This window comes from Bos mutus, chromosome 1 (genome assembly GCF_027580195.1).
Source record: "Bos mutus isolate GX-2022 chromosome 1, NWIPB_WYAK_1.1, whole genome shotgun sequence".
Classification (NCBI taxonomy): Eukaryota; Metazoa; Chordata; class Mammalia; order Artiodactyla; family Bovidae; genus Bos; species Bos mutus.
Genome location: NC_091617.1, coordinates 100,515,318 through 100,535,663, shown reverse-complemented (window position 1 = coordinate 100,535,663; position 20,346 = coordinate 100,515,318). Strand labels below are relative to the sequence as shown.

The following is a 20,346-nucleotide window of genomic DNA, read 5'->3' as shown; positions in this document are numbered from 1 at the left end:
AAACATTATCCTCAGTGGTGAAAAATTGAAAGCATTTCCCCTAAAGTCAGGAACAAGACAAGGGTGCCCACTCTCACCACTCTATTCAACATAGTTTTGGAAGTTTAGCCACAAGCAATCAGAGAAGAAAAAAAAATAAAAAGAATCCAGATTGGAAAAGAAGAAGTAAAACTCTCACTGTTTGCGGATGACACGACCCTCTACATCAGAACAGATCAGATCAGGTCAGTCACCCAGTCATGTCCGACTCTTTGCGACACCATGAATCGCAGCACGCCAGGCCTCCCTGTCCATCACCAACTCCTAGAGTTCACTGAGACTCAAGTCCATCGAGTAAGTGATGCCATCCAGCCATCTCATCCTCTGTCGTCCCCTTCTCCTCCTGCCCCCAATCCTTCCCAGCATCAGAGTCTTTTCCAATGAGTCAACTCTTCTCATGAAGTGGCCAAAGTACTGGAGTTTCAGCTTTAGCATCAGTCCCTCCAAAGAAATCCCAGGGCTGATCTCCTTCAGAATGGACTGGTTAGATCTCCTTGCAGTCCAAGGGACTCTCAAGAGTCTTCTCCAATACCACAGTTCAAAAGCATCAATTCTTCGGCACTCAGCCTTCTTCACAGTCCAACTCTCACATCCATACATGACCACAGGTAAAACCATAGCCTTGACTAGACAAACCTTTGTTGGCAATGTAATGTCTCTGCTTTTGAATATGCTATCTAGGTTGGTCATAACTTTCCTTCCAAGGAGTAAGCGTCTTTTAATTTCATGGCTGCAGTCACCATCTGTAGTGATTTTGGAGCCTATATAGAAAACTATAAAACACTGATGAAAGAAATCAAAGATGACACAAATAGATGGAGAAATATACCATGTTCATGGATTGGAAGTATCAATACCGTGAAAATAAGTATACTACTCAAAGCAATCTATAGATTCAGTGCAATCCCTATCAAGCTACCAACGGTATTTTTCAGAGAACCAGAACAAATAATTTCAAAATTTGTATGGACATACAAAAAAAACCTCGAATAGCCAAAGCAATCTTGAGAAAGAAGAATGGAACTGGAGGAATCAACCTGCCTGACTTCAGATTATACTACAAAGCTACAGTCATCAAGACAGTATGGTACTGGCATAAAGACAGAAATATAGATCAATGGAACAAAATAGAAAGCCCAGAGATAAATCCACGCACCTATGGACACCTTATCTTTGACAAAGGAGGCCAGAATATACAATGGAGAAAAAACAATCTCTTTAACAAGTGGTGCTGGAAAAACTGGTCAACAACTTGTAAAAGAATACAACTAGAACACTTTCTAACTCCATACGCAAAAATAAACTCAAAATAGATTAAAGATCTAAATGTAAGACCAGAAACTATAAAACTCCTAAAGGAAAACATAGGCAAAACACTCTCTGACATAAATCACAGCAGGGTCCTCTATGACCTACTTCCTAGAGTTTTGGAAATAAAAGCAAAAATAAATAAATGGGACCTAATTAAACTTAAAAGCTTTTGCACAATGAAGAAAACTATAAGAAAAGTGAAAAGATGGCCTTCAGAGTTAGAGAAAATAATAGCAAATGAAGAAACTGACAAGGAATTAATCTCAAAAATATGCAAGCAGCTCCTGCAGCTCAATTCCAGAAAAATAAATGACCCAAACAAAAAATGGGCCAAAGAACTAAAAAGACATTTTTTAAAGAAGACACACAGATGGCTAACAAACACATGAAAAAATGCTCAACATCATTCATTATCAGAGAAACACAAATCAAAACCGCAATGAGGTACCATCTCACGCTGGTCAGAATGGCTGCTATCAAAACGTCTATAAACAATAATGCTGGAGAGCGTGTGGAGAAAGGGAACCCTCTTACAGTGTTGGTGGGAGTGAAAACTAGTATAGCCACTATGGGGAACAGTGTGGAGACTCCCTAAAAAACTGGAAATGGAACTGCCATATGACCCAGCAATCCCACTGCTGGGCATACACACTGAGGAAACCATAATTGAAAGAGACACGTGTACTCCAATGTTCATCGCAGCACTGTATACAATAGCTGGGACATGGAAGCTGTCCATCAGCAGACAAATGGATAAGAAAGCTGTGGTACATATATACAATGGAATATTACTCAGCTATTAAAAAGAATGCATTTGAATCAGTTCTGATGAGGTGGATGAAACTGGAGCCTGTTACACAGAGTGAAGTAAGTCAGAAAGAAAAATACCAATACAGTACATTAACACATATATATGGAATTTAGAAAGATGGTAATGATGACCCTATATGCAAGGCAGCAAAAGAGACATAGATGTATAAAACAGTCTTTTGGACTCTGTGGGAGAAGGAGAGGGTGGGATTATTTGAAAGAATAATATTGAAACAGGTATATTATCATATGAGAGACAGATCACCAGTCCAGGTCGATGCATGAGACAGGTTGCTCAGGGCTGATGCCCTGGGATGACCCTGAGGGATGGGATGGGGAGGGAGGTGAGAGGGAGTTCATGATTGGGAACACATGTACACCATTGCTGATTCATGTCAATGTATGGCAAAAACCACTACAATATTATAAAGTAATTAGCCTCAATTAAAATAAATTAATTAATTTCAAACAAAGATACAAGTAGGTGCTCCTGAAATTCTAATGTGTTATCCTACAAAAGGTGAAAGTGAAACTTATTCAGCCATGTCTGACTCTTTGTGACCCCATGGACTATACAGTCCATGAAATACTCCAGGCCAGAATACTGGACTGTGCAGCCATTCTCTTTTGCAGGGGATCATCCCAACCCAGGGATCAAACCCAGGTCTTCTGCATTGCAGGCAGATTCTTTACCAGCTGAGCCACAAGGGAAGTCTAAGAATGCTGGAGTGGGTAGCCTATCCCTTATCCAGTGGATCTTCCCAACCCAGGAATCAAACCTGGGTCTCCTGAATTGCAGGCAGATTCTTTACCAACTGAGGTACCAGGGAAGCCCCCATCCTACAAAAAGACTCAATATTATATGTCTTAGTAATTATTATCTTAACTTTTCATTCTCCAGGACCTAATTGCTAATGAAAATCCTCAAGTATTCTCGAGTGCCCTGCTGTGAAGGACTTCACAGGTGGCTCAGTGGTAAAGAATCTGCCTGCCAATGCAGGAGATATAGGTTTGATCCCTGGTTTGAGAAGATCCCCTGAAGGAAAAAAATAGCAATCCATTCCAGTATTCTTGCCAGGAATATTCCATGGACAGGGAAGCCTGGCAGTCCATGAGGTTGCAAAAAGTCAGACACGATTGAGCGACTAAGTACACACATACCCTGGTATGAACCCATCTCAATGCCATTCTAGTTCAGCAGACTCCAGGAACATAGCTCACACCAATTAAAAATAAAATATCTGTAGTGAGGCCCAAAAGTGGTATTTTTATTTTCTCTAGGTGATTGCAACTTGTGTTCAGAGCATTCTGTGCATTCCCAATTTAGTTAGATGTTGTAACCTTCCTTTGGCAGCTAGAATGCAAAGGCAAGAAACTTGGGTTTACTGTCGAGAGGAAACAGAAGACCTTGAAGGTAATGGTGACCATTTGCCACCTAGTAGTCCATGTAATGGAGCAGAATCTCAACCCTGCTGTCTCTTTAATTACACTTCATGCTCTTCTGCTCCTGTATTATTGTCCAACCATTTTCATTCTCAGTTCATCAAACATTTTAGTGTCTCGGGGATTTCACATATATAGTCCCAATGACTTGAATACATCTTTTTCCACTCTTCACCTGGCTAGCGAAGTAGACTATGTCAACTTAGTTAAATGGGAATCATATTTCCCTGAATTCTCTTCCTTAAATAATTCCAAATTAGAAGCAAACAAAGAATATTTGGCATGAAATTTGAAAGGCAGAAGAGGAGCAACAGATACATTCTGTTCACACTCAGTTGATACAAAAAAACTGTGTGCCAGTGCTGCTGTAGTTCACACAGGTGTTTGTTTCTCGGCTGACTCATCTTGATAGCACTGAGCAGCAGTAGGGCCTCTAACTCCTTCACAATCTATGAGTTCCTCCTTTGGCTTCCTCTGCTCCTGTAGGAGGTGTGTGTTTAGCTCCATGACAAGGGTTGCAACTTTTCTAGAAAGTCACTTGAACCATTAAGATTGATAGTTTGAAGGTGGTAAGAAACTGACACAGGTTCCAGTTCATCCTCACTTGTTCGACTGTGTCCTCACTCTTCCCACTTCACATTATCTTCCAGACTTCCTGCCTACCAACTTCCATTTCCAGCCCCACGTGCAAAGACAGAAGTCTTATATAGGCTTAATCAGCTCTCACATCCTGTGAGCTCAAATCCCTGTAAGAAATTCTTTATATACCACTCCCAGTGGTTCATTTCAGTTCCTTCAAACAAACCTCAATGATACTAGCTTCTGTTCTCCATTCAGGCTTCAACTCAAATATCACTCTTCGAGAGGTCTTCCCAAACACTGTTAACCAGAATGTTCCTCTTCTCATTCCTCTAGTTATACACCATTTCCTCATCTTGCTAATTTCTTTCCAAACACTTATTTATACTTGTTTTATTAAACTTCTGTACTATTTGTCTGTTTCCTTCATTACTAAGTATACTCTATAGGAGAAGGAGTTATGTTAGTCCTCTTACTCACTTCGTCTCTAAGGTCTGTTACAACCCCTGAAATACAGCAAATGTTCATGAAGTATTTTTTTACACATGAATGAACAAAACATGAATGAGTGGATACTTTTTAGAAAGGTAACTCTGAAGACCATGTGAACAAAGAATTAAAGAAGAGATTGGTGACTGGGTGACCAGATAGGGGATTATTGAAACAGTAAAGACCTGAAAAAGAACAGGATGAAAAATGAAAGGGAAAGACAAAAAACACTGAAAAAAAGAAGACTAGATTGGCTGATTCATCTCCTCTATGGAGAAGCAAATGATGAAAGAAGGTAGAACCAAGATAGGAGATTCCTGATTCCTTGTAAAAACAGGGTCACTAGGAGGAATATATGAGGAGCTTCTCCAAAGACTTGAATTCAGACAATGTAGGAGCTGATTAAGCCCATGCAAGTCTTCCATCTTTGCATGTGGAACTGGAGGCTGAAGTCAGCAGTGCAGGAAGTTTTAGGGAGATCCATGTGGAGCTGGGAAAGTGAAGACAAACTGGAACAGTTGAGGATGGACTAGAGCCTGAAACAGTTTCCCATTCCTCATTTCTCATGAGGATGATGATACTTCAGCAGATTAAAGATGAAGGATTGGCTTAGGGGAGTCAGATATTGAGTTTGACTTTTTCAACTCCAATGGAAATTTCTGGATAAAAGTCAGGATTGGTGACACTAATTTAAATGTATCAGATAGTGGTCTTATTTGAACCCATGACAGTAGTAGAGATTATCCACATAGACTGTAGAAGTGAGTTAGAAAGAGGTCAAAGAAGTCCTTAAATATTTGGAATGTAAGAGAGTGAGTAAAAATATAAAGCTTAAGAAATAAAAAAAAAGAAAAAAAAAAGATTTTCCATACTCTGAGTAATCAAGTGAAACAGATTCAGATAAGCAAGTTGTACACACATTAAGAGCAAAGAATCACCTACTTCATTCCTCTGAACCAGCAGCCTTAGAACTAGGCTACCAACACTATGAGTATTTAACTTTCTCTACCTTCTTTTTTCCTCAGCCCTTCTGCCCAAATACATACCTTACTGTAACACTCTGAAGTACCTTCAGTAAGTTCAAATCTGAATGGAAAACTACTACCTGTAGATATAAAATGGGAGCAAATTTGCCCCTGAGAGTACATTTGGCAATGTCGGGAGATATTTTTTATTAATACTGGCATCTGGTGAGTAAAACTTGGGAAGCAGCTAAGCATTAGATACCAGACAGCAGGCCCTGTCCCCAGCCAAGGACTATTCACCCACAAATGTACACAGTGCTGAGGTTGAGAATCACTGGTCTAGAGAAACATTTTGCAAGTAGCTGTTTTAGAACACACTTGGCACTAGTTCCAGAGAATATCAATAGACTTTGTGCATATACATATTTATACATGTACATACACATAGACAGCTATGTGGTCCACGTAGTTGACAAATTTAAGTAGGTTATTTGCTTAAGTATTCCTCAGACTCTTGAATATATTAATGGACAGTTTAAATCTCTTAAGTGGCATTTTGCACACCCTCTTTCCCAAACTTAATTGACCTTGGAGACTATTTCTAATGAAACATGTTGAGAAGCTAATGTTTTGCAAGAAAACTTGGGGAAACACTATTTTGGCATCTGGGAACATATTCTTAGGACATAAGGGGCACAGTAATATGAGAATCACCTTCTAAAAAGTTTACTAGGTAATTAGCATATAGACTTGACACTTAATTTCAAGTATGTGTGGCCTATTAATCCAAGGCTGAGAATTGTGTAGGACTTTATCTTGGGGCCTAGTTATTTACAAAAGTTTGATTCTGACAAATAAAAAAGCATGTAATTTTAAGAATGTGTTAACAATTCAAAACTTACTATCTATGCTATACATTTTTACAGAAAATTAAAGTAAGAAATATTTAACATGAAAACATAAATCTGACTAAGGACTTCAAATCAAGAAGAGTAATTATTTCAAAAAAATAAGTAAACTAGTTTATTTTAAAAAAAGCTTAAGATTATACTAAAAATAGTATTCAAGCTATGTAGAATAAAAATCATACTTAAAATTGAGTATCTTGCATTTTTCTTTACTTTAAATATATCTATCTATCTATATATGTTTATTTATTTGGCACAGTAGGGTCTTAGTTGCTGCACACAGAATCTTTCTTGTGGCCCTTGGTGTCTAGAGAGTGTGTGTGTGTGTGTGTGTGTGTGTGTGTGTGTGTACAAGTCACTTCAGTTGTGTCTGACTCTGTGTGACTCATGGACTATAACCTGCCAGGCTCCTCTATCTGTGGGATTTTCCAGGCAAGAATATTTGAGTGGGTTGCCATGTCCTTCTCCAGGGTATCTTCCCAACCCAGGGATCAAACTCACATCTCTTAAGTCTCCTGTATTGGCAGGTGGGTTCTTTACCATTAGTGCAACCTGGGAATACTAGAGTGTGGGAACTCAGTAATTGAGGAGTACAGGCTTAGTTGCCCCATGACATCTGGGATCTTAGTTACCCTACCTGGGATCACCAGGGATTGAACTTGCATCCACTGTATTGGACGGTGGGTTATTAACTGCAGGACCACCAGGGAAGTCCCTAGTATTTTGCAGTTACTTAGCATCTCTATAAACACAAGCCAAATTTAATAAATGGGCAAGATCACCAGATTTCAATACTTTGAATTCACTTTGATGTCAGTGGGAAAACATAAAGATATTTAAATGCACTGTAATACTGTGATCTCAGCACCTTGTTATAGGAACTACTTTTTGAAAGCAAGGCATCTTATTTGTGAAATGATAGTATTTCTTAGGCCTTATTTCTACCTGGAAAAATAGTGTTGGGCCATTGAGTGGCAAGTATGTCAGTAAACACGGATTTTTTTGTGTGTGTATCAAGTTTAAATTATTCTGAGAATTTGATGGTATAAATTTTAAAGAAAACTCTGGAAAGAATCCAGAGCTCAGCCATGAGTGATGGTAATACTAAATGGTCTGGAAAATAAGATATATAAAGAAGGCTAAAAGAGATGGTTGGCTTAGAAAAGAGAATCCTGAGCATTGAGTTACTGAAAATTCTATTTGAACCAAAAACAGAACATGTAAAAATGTACTTAAAGTGTACTGAGAAAAAAGGTTAAACATAAAGATGAACTGTGATGTTATGCACTTGCATCATTTCTGAGGTTGGTGCTTTTATAGCATTTGAGGGCAAGAAACTAAACTCCTAAGCTCAGTTAAATAATATTTAGTTCTACTTGGATAAAAAGAAAATGTTATTTATTTTTATCTTTATACATCCTTCTATGACTTTAACAAATGCTTTTCTAAATGTATATAGTGAAAAGCTATTAAATGAAAAATGCATGCAGCAATGGGAGAGTGAAAGTGTGTAAAAAGATTTTACCACGATGGAGGTGAGCCTCTGTGTATACAAGGTCCAGTACTATTGATAAACAAACTCAGTATTTTAGGCTCTAAAACTTTATATTTTATATAGGAGAAATAGTTATCTTTTTGAAAGACTAAAACTAACCAAAATAAGAAAACTGATATGCATAAAAATTTACTACCAGTGTATTGAATTGACAATAAGTCATGTACCTGTCACATTTACAAGAATCTTCATAGCCTGATCAACACCTTATTTTGAGATAATTATTACTATTAAATTAATTACTTAAATAATTATATGTGGAGCAAAATTATATTTTTTATTTGGTGAATATGAAATTATAATAATGTAAATTAGCACACTAGGCAGATAGGCCACTATACACTGTGGTATAGGTTTCTCCTACTATATAAAATGTTTCAAATCTGCAATGACATAAAACAAAGAAGCAGTCACTGTAGGACACATCTAACCAGTGCACACACACACACAAAAATCCTGATAAATCACAGATGATCACAGACGCAGCTCAATGGCAAGGCGCCTTGATGCTGAGATGTTGAGTGCAGTTCCCCAAGAAGGGGCTGGATGGCGCCACTCTCACAGCTCAGGGTGCATACTCCCATCTTCAAAGACTGTCTACAGAACACATGAAAAATGCTATTTTTACTTTTTCTATAAAAGCCAAAATCCTCTTTGGATTGCTTTAGGATAGTGAAAATAGGTACTAATGTAGGTCTTTTGCAAAAGCAAAGTGGCCTAGAGCAAAATTTAGAAAATCTGGGATACCTGTCACATAAAACCCCTAAAACCTCAGTGACTTACTTTAACTAGGGTTCATTTCTTTCTAGGAGAGGTGGAGGAATATACATCCAATGTTAAAAAATACAGTTGAAAGTGACACACATCACTGCTCACAAACAACTGGCCCAGAATAAGTCACATTGCCTAGCTGGCAGAGGACTGAGAAATGTTGAAATGCATGCGAAGATTTGGTGAGTTGTAATGAACTTGTCCTGGTCAGACTCTCATTATTTAAGGGAGGTTAAAATAGGTTGCTAAAACCATCACTATGATTGTGTGGAACTTGTTCATGATCTAAACAGCTTAAATAAGAGGACAAATTCTCCTTTTTCTAAGAATCTCTAGAGTGGACATTGTTTACTTTTTACTCTGAAATTCTAAATGCTTTTTCTATGATCCTATATCTGACCATCTCATTTTTAACTGGCATAGTCCATTTAACAGGTTTATATTTTAAAGCAATTTAACACTAAAAAGTCAGCTAGCTCCATAGTCATTCTGATTCGTTACAGTGACTTAATATACCTGATGGCTCAGACGGTAAAGTGTTTGCCTACAATGTGGGAGACCCGGGTTCGATCCCTGGGTGGGGAAGATCCTCTGGAGAAGGAAATGGCAACCCACCCCAGTACTCTTGCTTGGAAAATCCCACGGGAGGAGCCTGATCCATGGGGTCGCAAAGAGTCAGACGACTGAGCAACTTCACTTCTTTAACTTCAATATACCTATGATTTTATTCATTATATGTTGATTTTATTTTATTTTATTTTTTTTTACTGCTTGAGCAACGTTTTGGGGATATTTGTCTGCCATTGTCTTCATCTTCATAAACATCTTGACTCCTACATGTGTTGGTGACTGAGTCTTCCTTGCTACCAGTAGCTCTTTCCATATTTTCAATCCCGGGTACAAATTCCACTTCATTGCCTTTGCTTTAGAGAAATACACATGAGCTCCCTACACTGGTTCTCTATGGCAGGAGTGGTATTGCCTCACACCAGATTTTCCCCAGCTAAAGCTTTATGGACCTGCTTCCTATTCCTCCTCCACCTGTGGTCTAAGACTTGCCCCAGATTCGATTTTATTTTAGAACTGGATGAGTGAATGGGGTTGCAGACAAATTGAAAAAATCATATGCTCATTAAATATTTTAATTAAACTTTTAGTTAATCTATTATTTTATTAAGAAAAAGTATAGAATTTAAGTTGAAATGTTTATATATATATATAGTCTTTAATAGCAGTTATTTTAATAGAAGTAATTAATTCAATGATAACAGTATTGAAAACTGTTAAATTGGTCAATTGAAATTATTCTTTCATTGTTTAAAGTTACAGCTTATAAATTTACTATTTTCTAAATAATATGATTTCTCTTTTATTAAAGAAACACAAACTTTCACAAAATATTGTCATATTGAAAACATGTCAACAGATGATTTTGTTAGTAAAAAAGAGAAAATACACGTAGACATCATTTCATGAAGCATAAAAGTATTTTGAAAAAAAAATCTATATTTTTAGCTCTATTTTGAAAGCTATTTTTGACAGAGCAGAATAAAATTTTTTTCATATTTACTGGACCATGCATTTTTCAACCAAAGAGTAATTATATTTCCTAATATCACTAAGCACAATATAATACAGAAAAGAAATATTGATGAAAATTGTAATTTAAATTACAGTGAAAAACTCTGAAAAGTCAGCATTATTAAAAACTGCTGAAAGTTCAAAGTCTAAGTAGATGACTTAACACCTGGCCTAGAAGAATAGAATAGTGAGCTAAATAAAGAAGACACTGAGTGTCAAGAATTTAATTCTTGAAAGTAGAGACTGAAATTATCCCAAACATTTTCAGATAAGTAAAAATAAATTGGTATCTACAGCATATTCAAAAGCAGAGACATTATTTTGCCAACAAAGGTCCATCTAGTCAAGGCTATGGTTTTTCCAGTAGTTATGTATGGGTGTGAGAGTTGGACTGTGAAGAAAGCTGAGTGCCCTAGAATTGATGCTTTTGAACTGTGGTATTAGAGAAGACTCTTGAGAGTCCCTTGGACTGTAAGGAGATCCAACCAGTCCATTCTGAAGGAGATCAGTCCTGGGTGTTCTTTGGAAGGAATGATGATAAAGCTGAAACTCCAGTACTTTGGTCACCTCATGCGAAGAGTTGACTCATTGGAAAAGACTGTGATGCTGGAAGGGATTGGGGGCAGGAGGAGAAGTGGGCGACAGAGGATGAGATGGCTGGGTGGCATCACTGACTCGATGGACATGAGTTTGAGTGAACTCTGGGAGTTGGTGATGGCCAGGGAGGCCTGGCGTGCTGCGATTCATGGGATCGCAAAGAGTCGGACACGACTGAGTGACTGAACTGAACTGAAGAGGAGGGAAATACCATATCCAGGTATACTAAAGAGTGGATTAGCTCCCATTGGACAAACTGGTTTGTGTCTTTTCTGTCAGTGTTCATGCTCTCTGCTCATTAAATTTTTTAAATACCATACCTAATGTTATCTATTCATTTATATTTAATTGGAGAAGGTTAACTTGTGCATTTCTTTGTTTTCTCTTTCATATATTTTCTTAAGATTTTTTTTAATGTGGACCATTTTTAAAGACTTTATTGAATGTTACAATATTGCTTCTGTTTTATGTTCTTTCTGTTTTTTTAGTCCCAAGCTGTGTAGAGTTTAGCTCTCCCACCAGGAATTGAACCTCATCCTCTGCATTGGAAGGAAAAGTCCTAACTACTGGACTGCCAGGAAAGTCACTATTTTCTTTTATATATTTGATTAAAATTTTTCTTATATGTTTATTTACCCTTTATGATTAAACACTCAGGCAATATCAGCACTTCTTTTTTTTAATTGAGGTATTCTTGATGTAATATTACGTTTCAGGTGTGTAGCAGAGTGATTCAAATTTTTAAAGGAAAATTCCATTTATAGTTATTATAAAGTGCCGGGGACCAGCCCCAGTGGATCCAGGGAATTCGAAGGGGAGACGGCTTCAGCGATCAGGAAACAAAAGCTTATTTAAATGTTAATTAAAGATATAAAGAGTGGTTAAATAAGGATAGCTCAGTGAGGAAATTCAGTGGAGAAAAGAGGCTGAATAATTCAGCCAGAAGGTGAGAGAAAGAATGACATGGGGAGACCAAGTTTCGGTGAACAAAGCCCGCACTTTATTTTCCAAAGTAGTTTTTATACCTTAAGTTATGCATAGAGGAAAATGGAGGAAGGGGTAGAGTCATGCAGTAAGCCAGGCTTTCTTCCTGCAAACTTATCATATGCAAAAGCTTAGGTGATTTGCATCATCTTCTGGCCAAGAGGCCTGTTAATTTTTTAAGAAACTTATTTTTCTCTAAAGGTGATTATTCTAAAGTCAAGCGCCACCCTCCAAAAGCATTAGATAAAGTTGCATTCCTATAGGCAAAGGTGTAGTGGGCTATAACAAGAAAAGAATTAACTCAAGGGTCCAAGGTTACAAACATTAAAGCTACTACTTACACCAATTATATTAATCAATACACTGCCAGGGACACAGCAGGTAAGGGATATGGAGACTTAGCAGCAAACATTGGCCCAACAAGTGAAAAACCCTTCACCAATACAATTTCTAATCAATCTAACTGCTCAAAGGAATCTGTATTTAGACAGTTTAGAACATCTCATGCCTCTCACAGTTGGGAGGCTCTGAGCAATCACATGTGGCCGGAAAAACCTATTCAGGCAGGCTAGAGGACTTCCAAAGGAGTTTGTAGGTTGAAACACTATCACACCCAGGAACTTTATTAACTGGAGCTGTAAGTTAACTCTTTTTTTTTCAGAGAGAGGTAGTGGGGGATAGCCCCCCATAAAGTCAGAGGTGTAGGTGAAAGCACAAAGCAGAAAGTAGGCAGACTCTGGTTTTGGGGGTAGATGCTTGAGAATTTCCAGGGGGACTCCTGAGGCTCGATCCCGCCTTTGCCTTTGCCGAGCCTCCTTCCTCAGGACTTTTGCCACAGGCGGAGCTCGCTCCCAGCAATAAAGTATTGGTTGCATTCCCTGTATTGTACAATATATCCTTTTAGCTTATTTATTTTATCATAATAGTTCATGTCTCTTAATCTTCTGTATCTATTTTATATACAGTAGCTTGTATCTGTTAATCCCATACCTCTATATTATCATTTCTTTAACTTATTTTTTTCTCTATTAAAATTCCAATGACCTTTTTAAAAAATGTTATACAATTTAAAGGTTACCTTCTATGTATAGTTATTGCAAAATATTGGTGATGTTCCTTGTGTTGTTCATTTTTGAGCCTGTCTTATTCGTAATAATTTGTACCTCCTCACCTCCACCCCTACATTGACCCTCCCCCACCACTGGTAACTGCTAATTTGTTCTCTATATCTTTGAGTCTTCATTTTAGTTATATTCACTAGTTTATTGTATTTTTTAGATTCCATGTATGAGTGATATGATGCAAAGTTTGTCTTTCTCTCTCTGGCTTATTTTGCCTTCATAATGCCTTCCAAGTTCATTATTTTTTGTCAACCCACTACATTATAATCAAAGCCTCCTTACTTTCAGATAACTCAAAACCTCATTAAGACCAGTAAGAATCAGGTCAATAAATACTTGCTAAATGTAGGGATAATTCAGCCTCCCAAATCATATTGGTTCATTCTATTTTATTCCCATTTCCCATATCTCTGAACAGTTTTATAAAGACTTTCCTAGTACTGATTCTGCTTAATATACAACAATGTGTGTATAAATGAAAGTGTAGAATTCAGTTCTTCTTTGCTTCAAATCTGTTTTTTTTTCCTTTAAATCATTTTCTAACCTAAAACTTTCACTCAAATATCCATTACAATGCCTTTCCTTTATGTTTACTTTATTTTAACAATTTTTCCCCAATGTATGAACCCAATCTTTATCCAGCATACATTTATATCTAAAATGTCATTCACTCACTACAAAAAATTATTAATCATCTGTTAGCTTAAAAGCAGGCCTATGCTGGTGTCAGTGGGATGCAAAATGTATAGAATACAGTCCCCGTTCTTTGTAGATCATAGAAACTTCTCCAAAGAAGACAAATAATAGACTGACCATTACCAATTATAAGTACTACAAAAAGTATAAGTACTCTGAGAGAACAGCGAAATACTGTCTCTGTTATCTGGTAACATTGAAGACACCCTCCCAGAGAAGGGAAAATGTACACTGAATTATAAAGGAAAAGTAAGAAATTTCCAGATAGAAAACAGAGAAACATTAAGAAGGTCATTCTGAGTAGTGGCTCTAGTAAGCAATCTCCACTTAATTAGTTGGTTAACTGCCCCTCTATGGATCTTCATTTCACAGGGCCCCAATGCAGACTTGGGATAAGAGCCTGCTATCTCGTGGATCCCATGCCATCTCCTCCTGTAAGTTGGAGTGTGTACTTACTACATGCTGCATTTATTCTCAAATTTGCTCTGTCACTTACATTTGTATTATAATTTTATTATTAATATAATATTACACAAACAGATGAAGCACTACAAGACAAAAAGGCACAGGTATAAAAGCTTATTTGAATGTTTTGGAAAGGATTAAGGTGAGTCTATGGCATCTAGTCCCATCACTTCATGGCAAATAGACAGGGAAACAGGGGAAACAGTATCAGACTTTATTTTGGGGGGCTCCAAAATCACTGCAGATGGTGACTGTAGCCATGAAAAGATGCTTACTCCTTGGAAGGAAAGTTATGACCAATCTAGATAGCATATTAAAAAGCAGAGACATTACCTTGCCAATAAAGGTCCATCTAGTCAAGGCTATGGTTTTTCCAGTGGTCATGTATGAATGTAAGAGCTGGACTGTGAAGAAAGCTGAGTGCCAAAGAATTGATGCTTTTGAACTGTGGTGTTGAAGAAGACTCTTGAAAGTTCCTTGGACAGCAAGGAGGTCCAACCAGCCTGTCCTAAAGGAGATCAGTCCTGGGTGTTCATTGGAAGGACTGATGCTGAGGCTGATACTCCAATACTTTGGCCACCTCATGCGAAGAGTTGACTCATTGGAAAAGACCCTGATGCTGGGATGGATTGGGGGCAGGAGGAGAATGGGACGACAGAGGATGAGATGGCTGGATGGCATCACCGACTCGATGGACATGAATTTGAGTGAACTCTGGGAGTTGGTGATGGACAGAGAGGTCTGGCGTGCTGTGATTCATGGGGTCACAAAGAGTTGGACACGACTGAGTGACTGAACTGAACTGAAGAATATACTGCTGTCATTTTAGATATAGATGGACATGGCTGCAAGATATGGTAGACATTTAAATTTGTATCTGCTATAAGGATTTTTACTCATATTTCTCTTCATTAAATTCTTATTCTACTTTAAATATCTGCAATACAACTGCATTTGGATGTGGATATTATGGGGGCTTCCCCCAGGGTTCAGAGGTAAGAATCCATCTGCAATGCAGGAGCTGCAGGAGACACAGGTTCCATCTCCAGGTCAGGAAGATTCCCTGGAGGAGGACATGGCAATACACTCCATGGGCTGCAGGCTACAGTCTAAGAGTCAGACTTGACTGAAACAACTTAGCACCCACACATGTGGGTATTGTAAGTCATTACATTCTAGCCCTGGGCCCGCAGTAAAGAAATACACTTAACTCTGCATCTATTTTAGTTTGTAGCACATTGCTTAATGTATGATTGAATTTTCTTAGTTATCCCTCACCTGTCAGGTGTTTGTAAATGAACTGACCACTGGAAAATTTAATTTTTTTTTTTTGAGAAAATAAAGCTTCTTAAAATCAGAAAAAGAAGTAAAACTATGGCTTAAAAAGTCATTGTTATAGAAAAACAGGAATATTATAGTGTTTTCTTATTCTTCTTAATAATTAATTTACATTGTCATTAGAATGTATAAAAAAAAAATGTTAAAGGCTGCTTGAAGTAAACATTTATTACCATGAAGGAGAAAAAGGAATACCAAGAGAAGTAAGTTTTATTGTTTGTTTTTTTCAAAGAGACACACCAGCAACATCTCAGTGATCACAAAAATTACTCCAAATGAAAGAGTAATAAAAATTTTGCCACTATGTGTGAAAGGTCATTCCTATTTAATAGACTGTTAGAAGAGAATTTATTCTTTCATTCTGTCAATTTATATGCCAAGCATTGTGCAGTTTACTCAGGGTATTTATTCAAGAAGTGTTCCTCTCTTCTGGGATGTAAGATCTGGTGGGAGACATAACAAGCAGAAAATTATAATTCTGTGCTATAAATAAGTTCTATAGTTAAAAATGCTACACCAGTATATTAATTTTCTACTGTTGCTGTAACAAATTACCACAGACCTGGTGGCTTGAAACAATACAAATTTATTATCTTTCCATCCTGAAGTTCAGAAGTTCAAAATGCTTACAATAAAGAACACTTCTACCAACCACTGATATAGATCAATCCATTAAATAACAAATATTTATTAAGGACTTTATATATCAAGACTCAATATATGACACTATCTCTGTTCTTGTGGAGTTTTCAATTCTTTAGTTGATGAGGCAGATATTAATAAAATGATCACAGACATGTAACATTACAGTTACAATAGAATAAGATCTGTGAAGATAAATTACACAATGCCATGGAGTAGGGGAAAGACCTATCACTGGGGACTAGGGGAGAGGAAATTAAATTGTGATATCAGGAAATAACAGGAAATGAACACATAGAGAAGGGGAAAGTGCATTTAAAACAGAGGAAGGAACATGTAAAAGGCCCAGTGGTGAAGTCTAAGGTTCAGTTCATCACATGAAAAACCACTGTGTAAGACATAGAAACTAAGACTAACATAATATCATGCCAAATTCTATTAAGTTTTTTGTTAGAAATTTGTAGCATTTTGAGTAAGGATCTTGAGTTGATTAGACTTGTTTTGTGAACTGTTTGCCTTAGTAGCAATGGGCAAGAGTGGAAGCAGAGGGCACATTCATAGGATTGCATTGTGATACCTCGGGTAGGAGATTGTAGTAGCTTGTTCTAGGGACAAGAGTGTGGAGAACAAGAGATGCGTTCTAGAGATCTGTAAGAGGTTAGATCACAAGGATTGCCGATGGAAATGGAAGATGAGAGGATATGAAGTGTAAACAATGACTTCTAGTAGTCTATCTGGAGGAAGAAAACATATGCTAATAGTATTCAGAGTTAAGTAACACATAAAGAGAATGAGTTTGCTGGGAGAGGTTAAGGAGTTACTTTTGAGATGTGTAGAGAAGAAAAATCAGTTTTCTCTGAATTATCAAGTATTTCTGGTTCTTGTGGTGAGATGGTGGTAGTTCTCAAGTAAGAGGTAATGAGAGTGGTAATTACTTAGATAAGAAGATTTGAAATGCCCATTGTTTTAGCACCATGTGGAATTTTACTGGGGATGAATTGAAGGATATTGGTGAACATTTCACTTGGGAATCATGGACTTACTATATACAGCAACAAACAGAGAGGAATAAGGCTTTTTCTATTTTCTGATCTAATAGCAGGTATTTGTAATTTTAGAAGGAAGATAAATTGTTGAGACAACTAAATATCAGGAAACTTTGGTTTGAAAGTGGAATACTAAATTTAAATGTGCAGAGTGGAGGATGTTAGGGTAATGTCAATGTATAAGTGGCTGGACATGGATGTAAGTGAATTGTATTGGTTATTTTACACTGGCTCTTTTCCAGTTGTGTGATTTCAGGTTAGTGACAGAAATTCTTGGCACTTATATTTCCTACCTATAAAATGGGATAACAAAAATAGCTGCTTCATAGGCTTGTTGTGAGTTTTAAATTAATTAATATGCAAATGTGTAATACTTAGAGCACAATCAGTTCTCCATAAATGTTACTTTTATTATATATAAGGTACAGATTTATTTTTCTCCATATTTATACTATATCTTCAGTTCAAAAAATGTTTACCCTTGTATTTTGCAGAATAGAATAAAACAACAAATTTTAATACATATTTTTTTTTTTGTAAATCTTTCCCCAAAGGATAAGACAGTAGTACTACTGACCTTGATAACAACATATCATCAGTTTCTTAATTAGAGTGCGTGTGTGCTAAGTTGCTCAGTAATGTCTGACTGTTTGCAACACAGTGGACTGTAGCCTGCCAGGCTCCTCTATTCATGGGATTCTCCAACAAAAATACAGGAGTGGGTTGCCATTTCCTCCTCCACGGGGTTTTCCTGGAATAGGGATCAAACTTGTGTCTCCTATGGCTCCTGTACTGGCAGGCAGATTATTCACCATTGAGCCAACTTTGAAGCCAGTTTCTTACTTAGAAATTCTAATGTCTATGAATAATGAAATGATTTGTCTATCTGTTAGAGGTATTTATTTAATATAGTTTTATATGTACTCACTGAGTCATAATTCTGCAATTTTCTTCTCCTATTGTTACCATAACTAGAACAAGTTAAGTTCACATACTGTTGAAGCTTCACTTGGAGAATTTTGAGCATTACTTTACTAGCGTGTGAGATGAGTGTAACTGTGTGGTAGTTTGGACATTCTTTGGCATTGCCTTTCTTTGGGATTGGAATGAAAACTGACCTTTTCCAGTCCGGTGGCCACTGCTGAGTTTTCCAAATTTGCTGGCATATTGAGTGCAGCACATTCACAGCATCATCTTTTAGGATTTGAAATAGCTCAACTGGAATTCCATTACCTCCACTAGCTTTGTTCATTATGATGCTTCCTAAGGCCCACTTGATTTTGCATTCCAGGATGTCTGGCTCTAGGTGAGTAATCACACCATCATGGTTATCTCGGTCATGAAGATCCTTTTTGTATAGTTCTTCTGTGTATTCTTGCTACCTCTTCTTAATATCTTCTGCTTCTGTTAGGTCCATACCATTTCTATCCTTTATTCTGCCCATCTTTACATGAAATATTCCCTTGGTATCTCTAATTTTCTTGAAGAGATATGTAGTCTTTTCCATTCTATTGTTTTCCTCTATTTCTTTGCATTGATCACTGAGGAAGGCTTTCTTCCCCAGTGAACTGAGAAATACCATATGTTCAAGCTGGATTTAGAAAAGCCAGAGGAACCAGAGATCAAATTTCCAACATCTGTTAATTCATAGATAAAGCAAGAGAGTTCCAGAAAAATATCTACTTCTGCTTTATTGACTATGCAAAAATCTTTGACTGTGTGGATCACAACAAACTGTGGAAAATTCTTGAAGAGATGGGAATACCAAATCACCTTACCTGCCTCCTGAGAAATCTTATGCAGGTCAAGAAGCAACAGTTAGAACCAGACATGAAAAAACAGACTGGTTCCAAATTGGGAAAGGAGTACATCAAGACTGTATATTGTCACCCTACTTATTTAACTTCTACGCAGAGTACATCATGTGAAATGTTGGTCTGGATGAAGCACAAGCTGGAATCAAGATTGCTGGAAGAAATATCAATAACCTAAAATATGCAGATGACACCACCCTTATGGCAGAAAATGAAGAGGAACTAAAGAGCCTTTTGATGAAAGTGAAAGAGCAGACTTAAAAAGCTGGCTTAAAACTCAACGTTCAAAAAACTAAAATCGTGACATCCAGTCCCATCACTTCATGGCAAATAAATGAGGAAACAATAGAAACAGTGACAGTCTGTATTTTTGAGGGCTCCAAAATCACTGCATATGATGCCTGTAGCCATGAAATTAAAAGATACTTACTCTTTAGAAGAAAAGCTGTGACCTACCTAGACAGCATATTAAAAAGAGAAGACAGTACTTTGCTGGCTAAGTCCATCTAGTCAAAGCTATAGTTTTTCTAGTAGTCATGTATGAAAGTAAGTGTTGGACCATAAAGAAAGCTGAGAGCTGAAGAGTTGATGCTTTTGAACTGTGATGTTGGAGAAGACTCTTGAGAGTCCCTTGGACTGAAAGGAGGTCAAACCAGTCAATTCTAAAGGAAATCAGTCCTGAATATTCTTTGGAAGGACTAATGCTCAAGCTCAAGCTCAAGCTCCGATACTTTGGCCACCTGATGTGAAGAACTGACTCAATGGAGAAGACTCTGATGCTGGGGAAGACTGAAGTCAGGAGGAGAAGGGGTCGCAGAGGATGAGATGAGGGGATGGCATTACCGACTCAATGGACATGAGTTTGAGCAAGCTTCGGAAGTTGATGATGGACAGGGAAGCTCGGCATCCTGTGGACCACGGGGTTACAAAGAGTTGGATATGACTGAGCTACTGAACTGACTGACAAGTTAGGTGCCACTGGACATTTTCAGTAGTAAAAGTTTTTTCTAAAGCAAGGTCACAAATAAGATTGCACTAAGAACCTCTCTTTATATGAAAAGAGCTCTCTGTAAGTAAAAATATAAAGAATAAATGCCATTATGGAACAACTTACCACTTTTAAATAATCTGCTACTTGTTATCTCATTTAATCATCATAAGCTACCTTTAAGCAAGTCATTAAGCTGCAGAA

The 20,346-nt window shown here is 37.3% G+C and overlaps 1 pseudogene; it reads left to right on the top strand.

Moving 5' to 3' along the window:
- Positions 1 to 1,789: 1,789 nt before the first annotated feature.
- Positions 1,790 to 20,346, top strand: part of LOC102268882 (phosphomannomutase 2-like) — a 36,437-nt pseudogene continuing 17,880 nt past the window's right edge.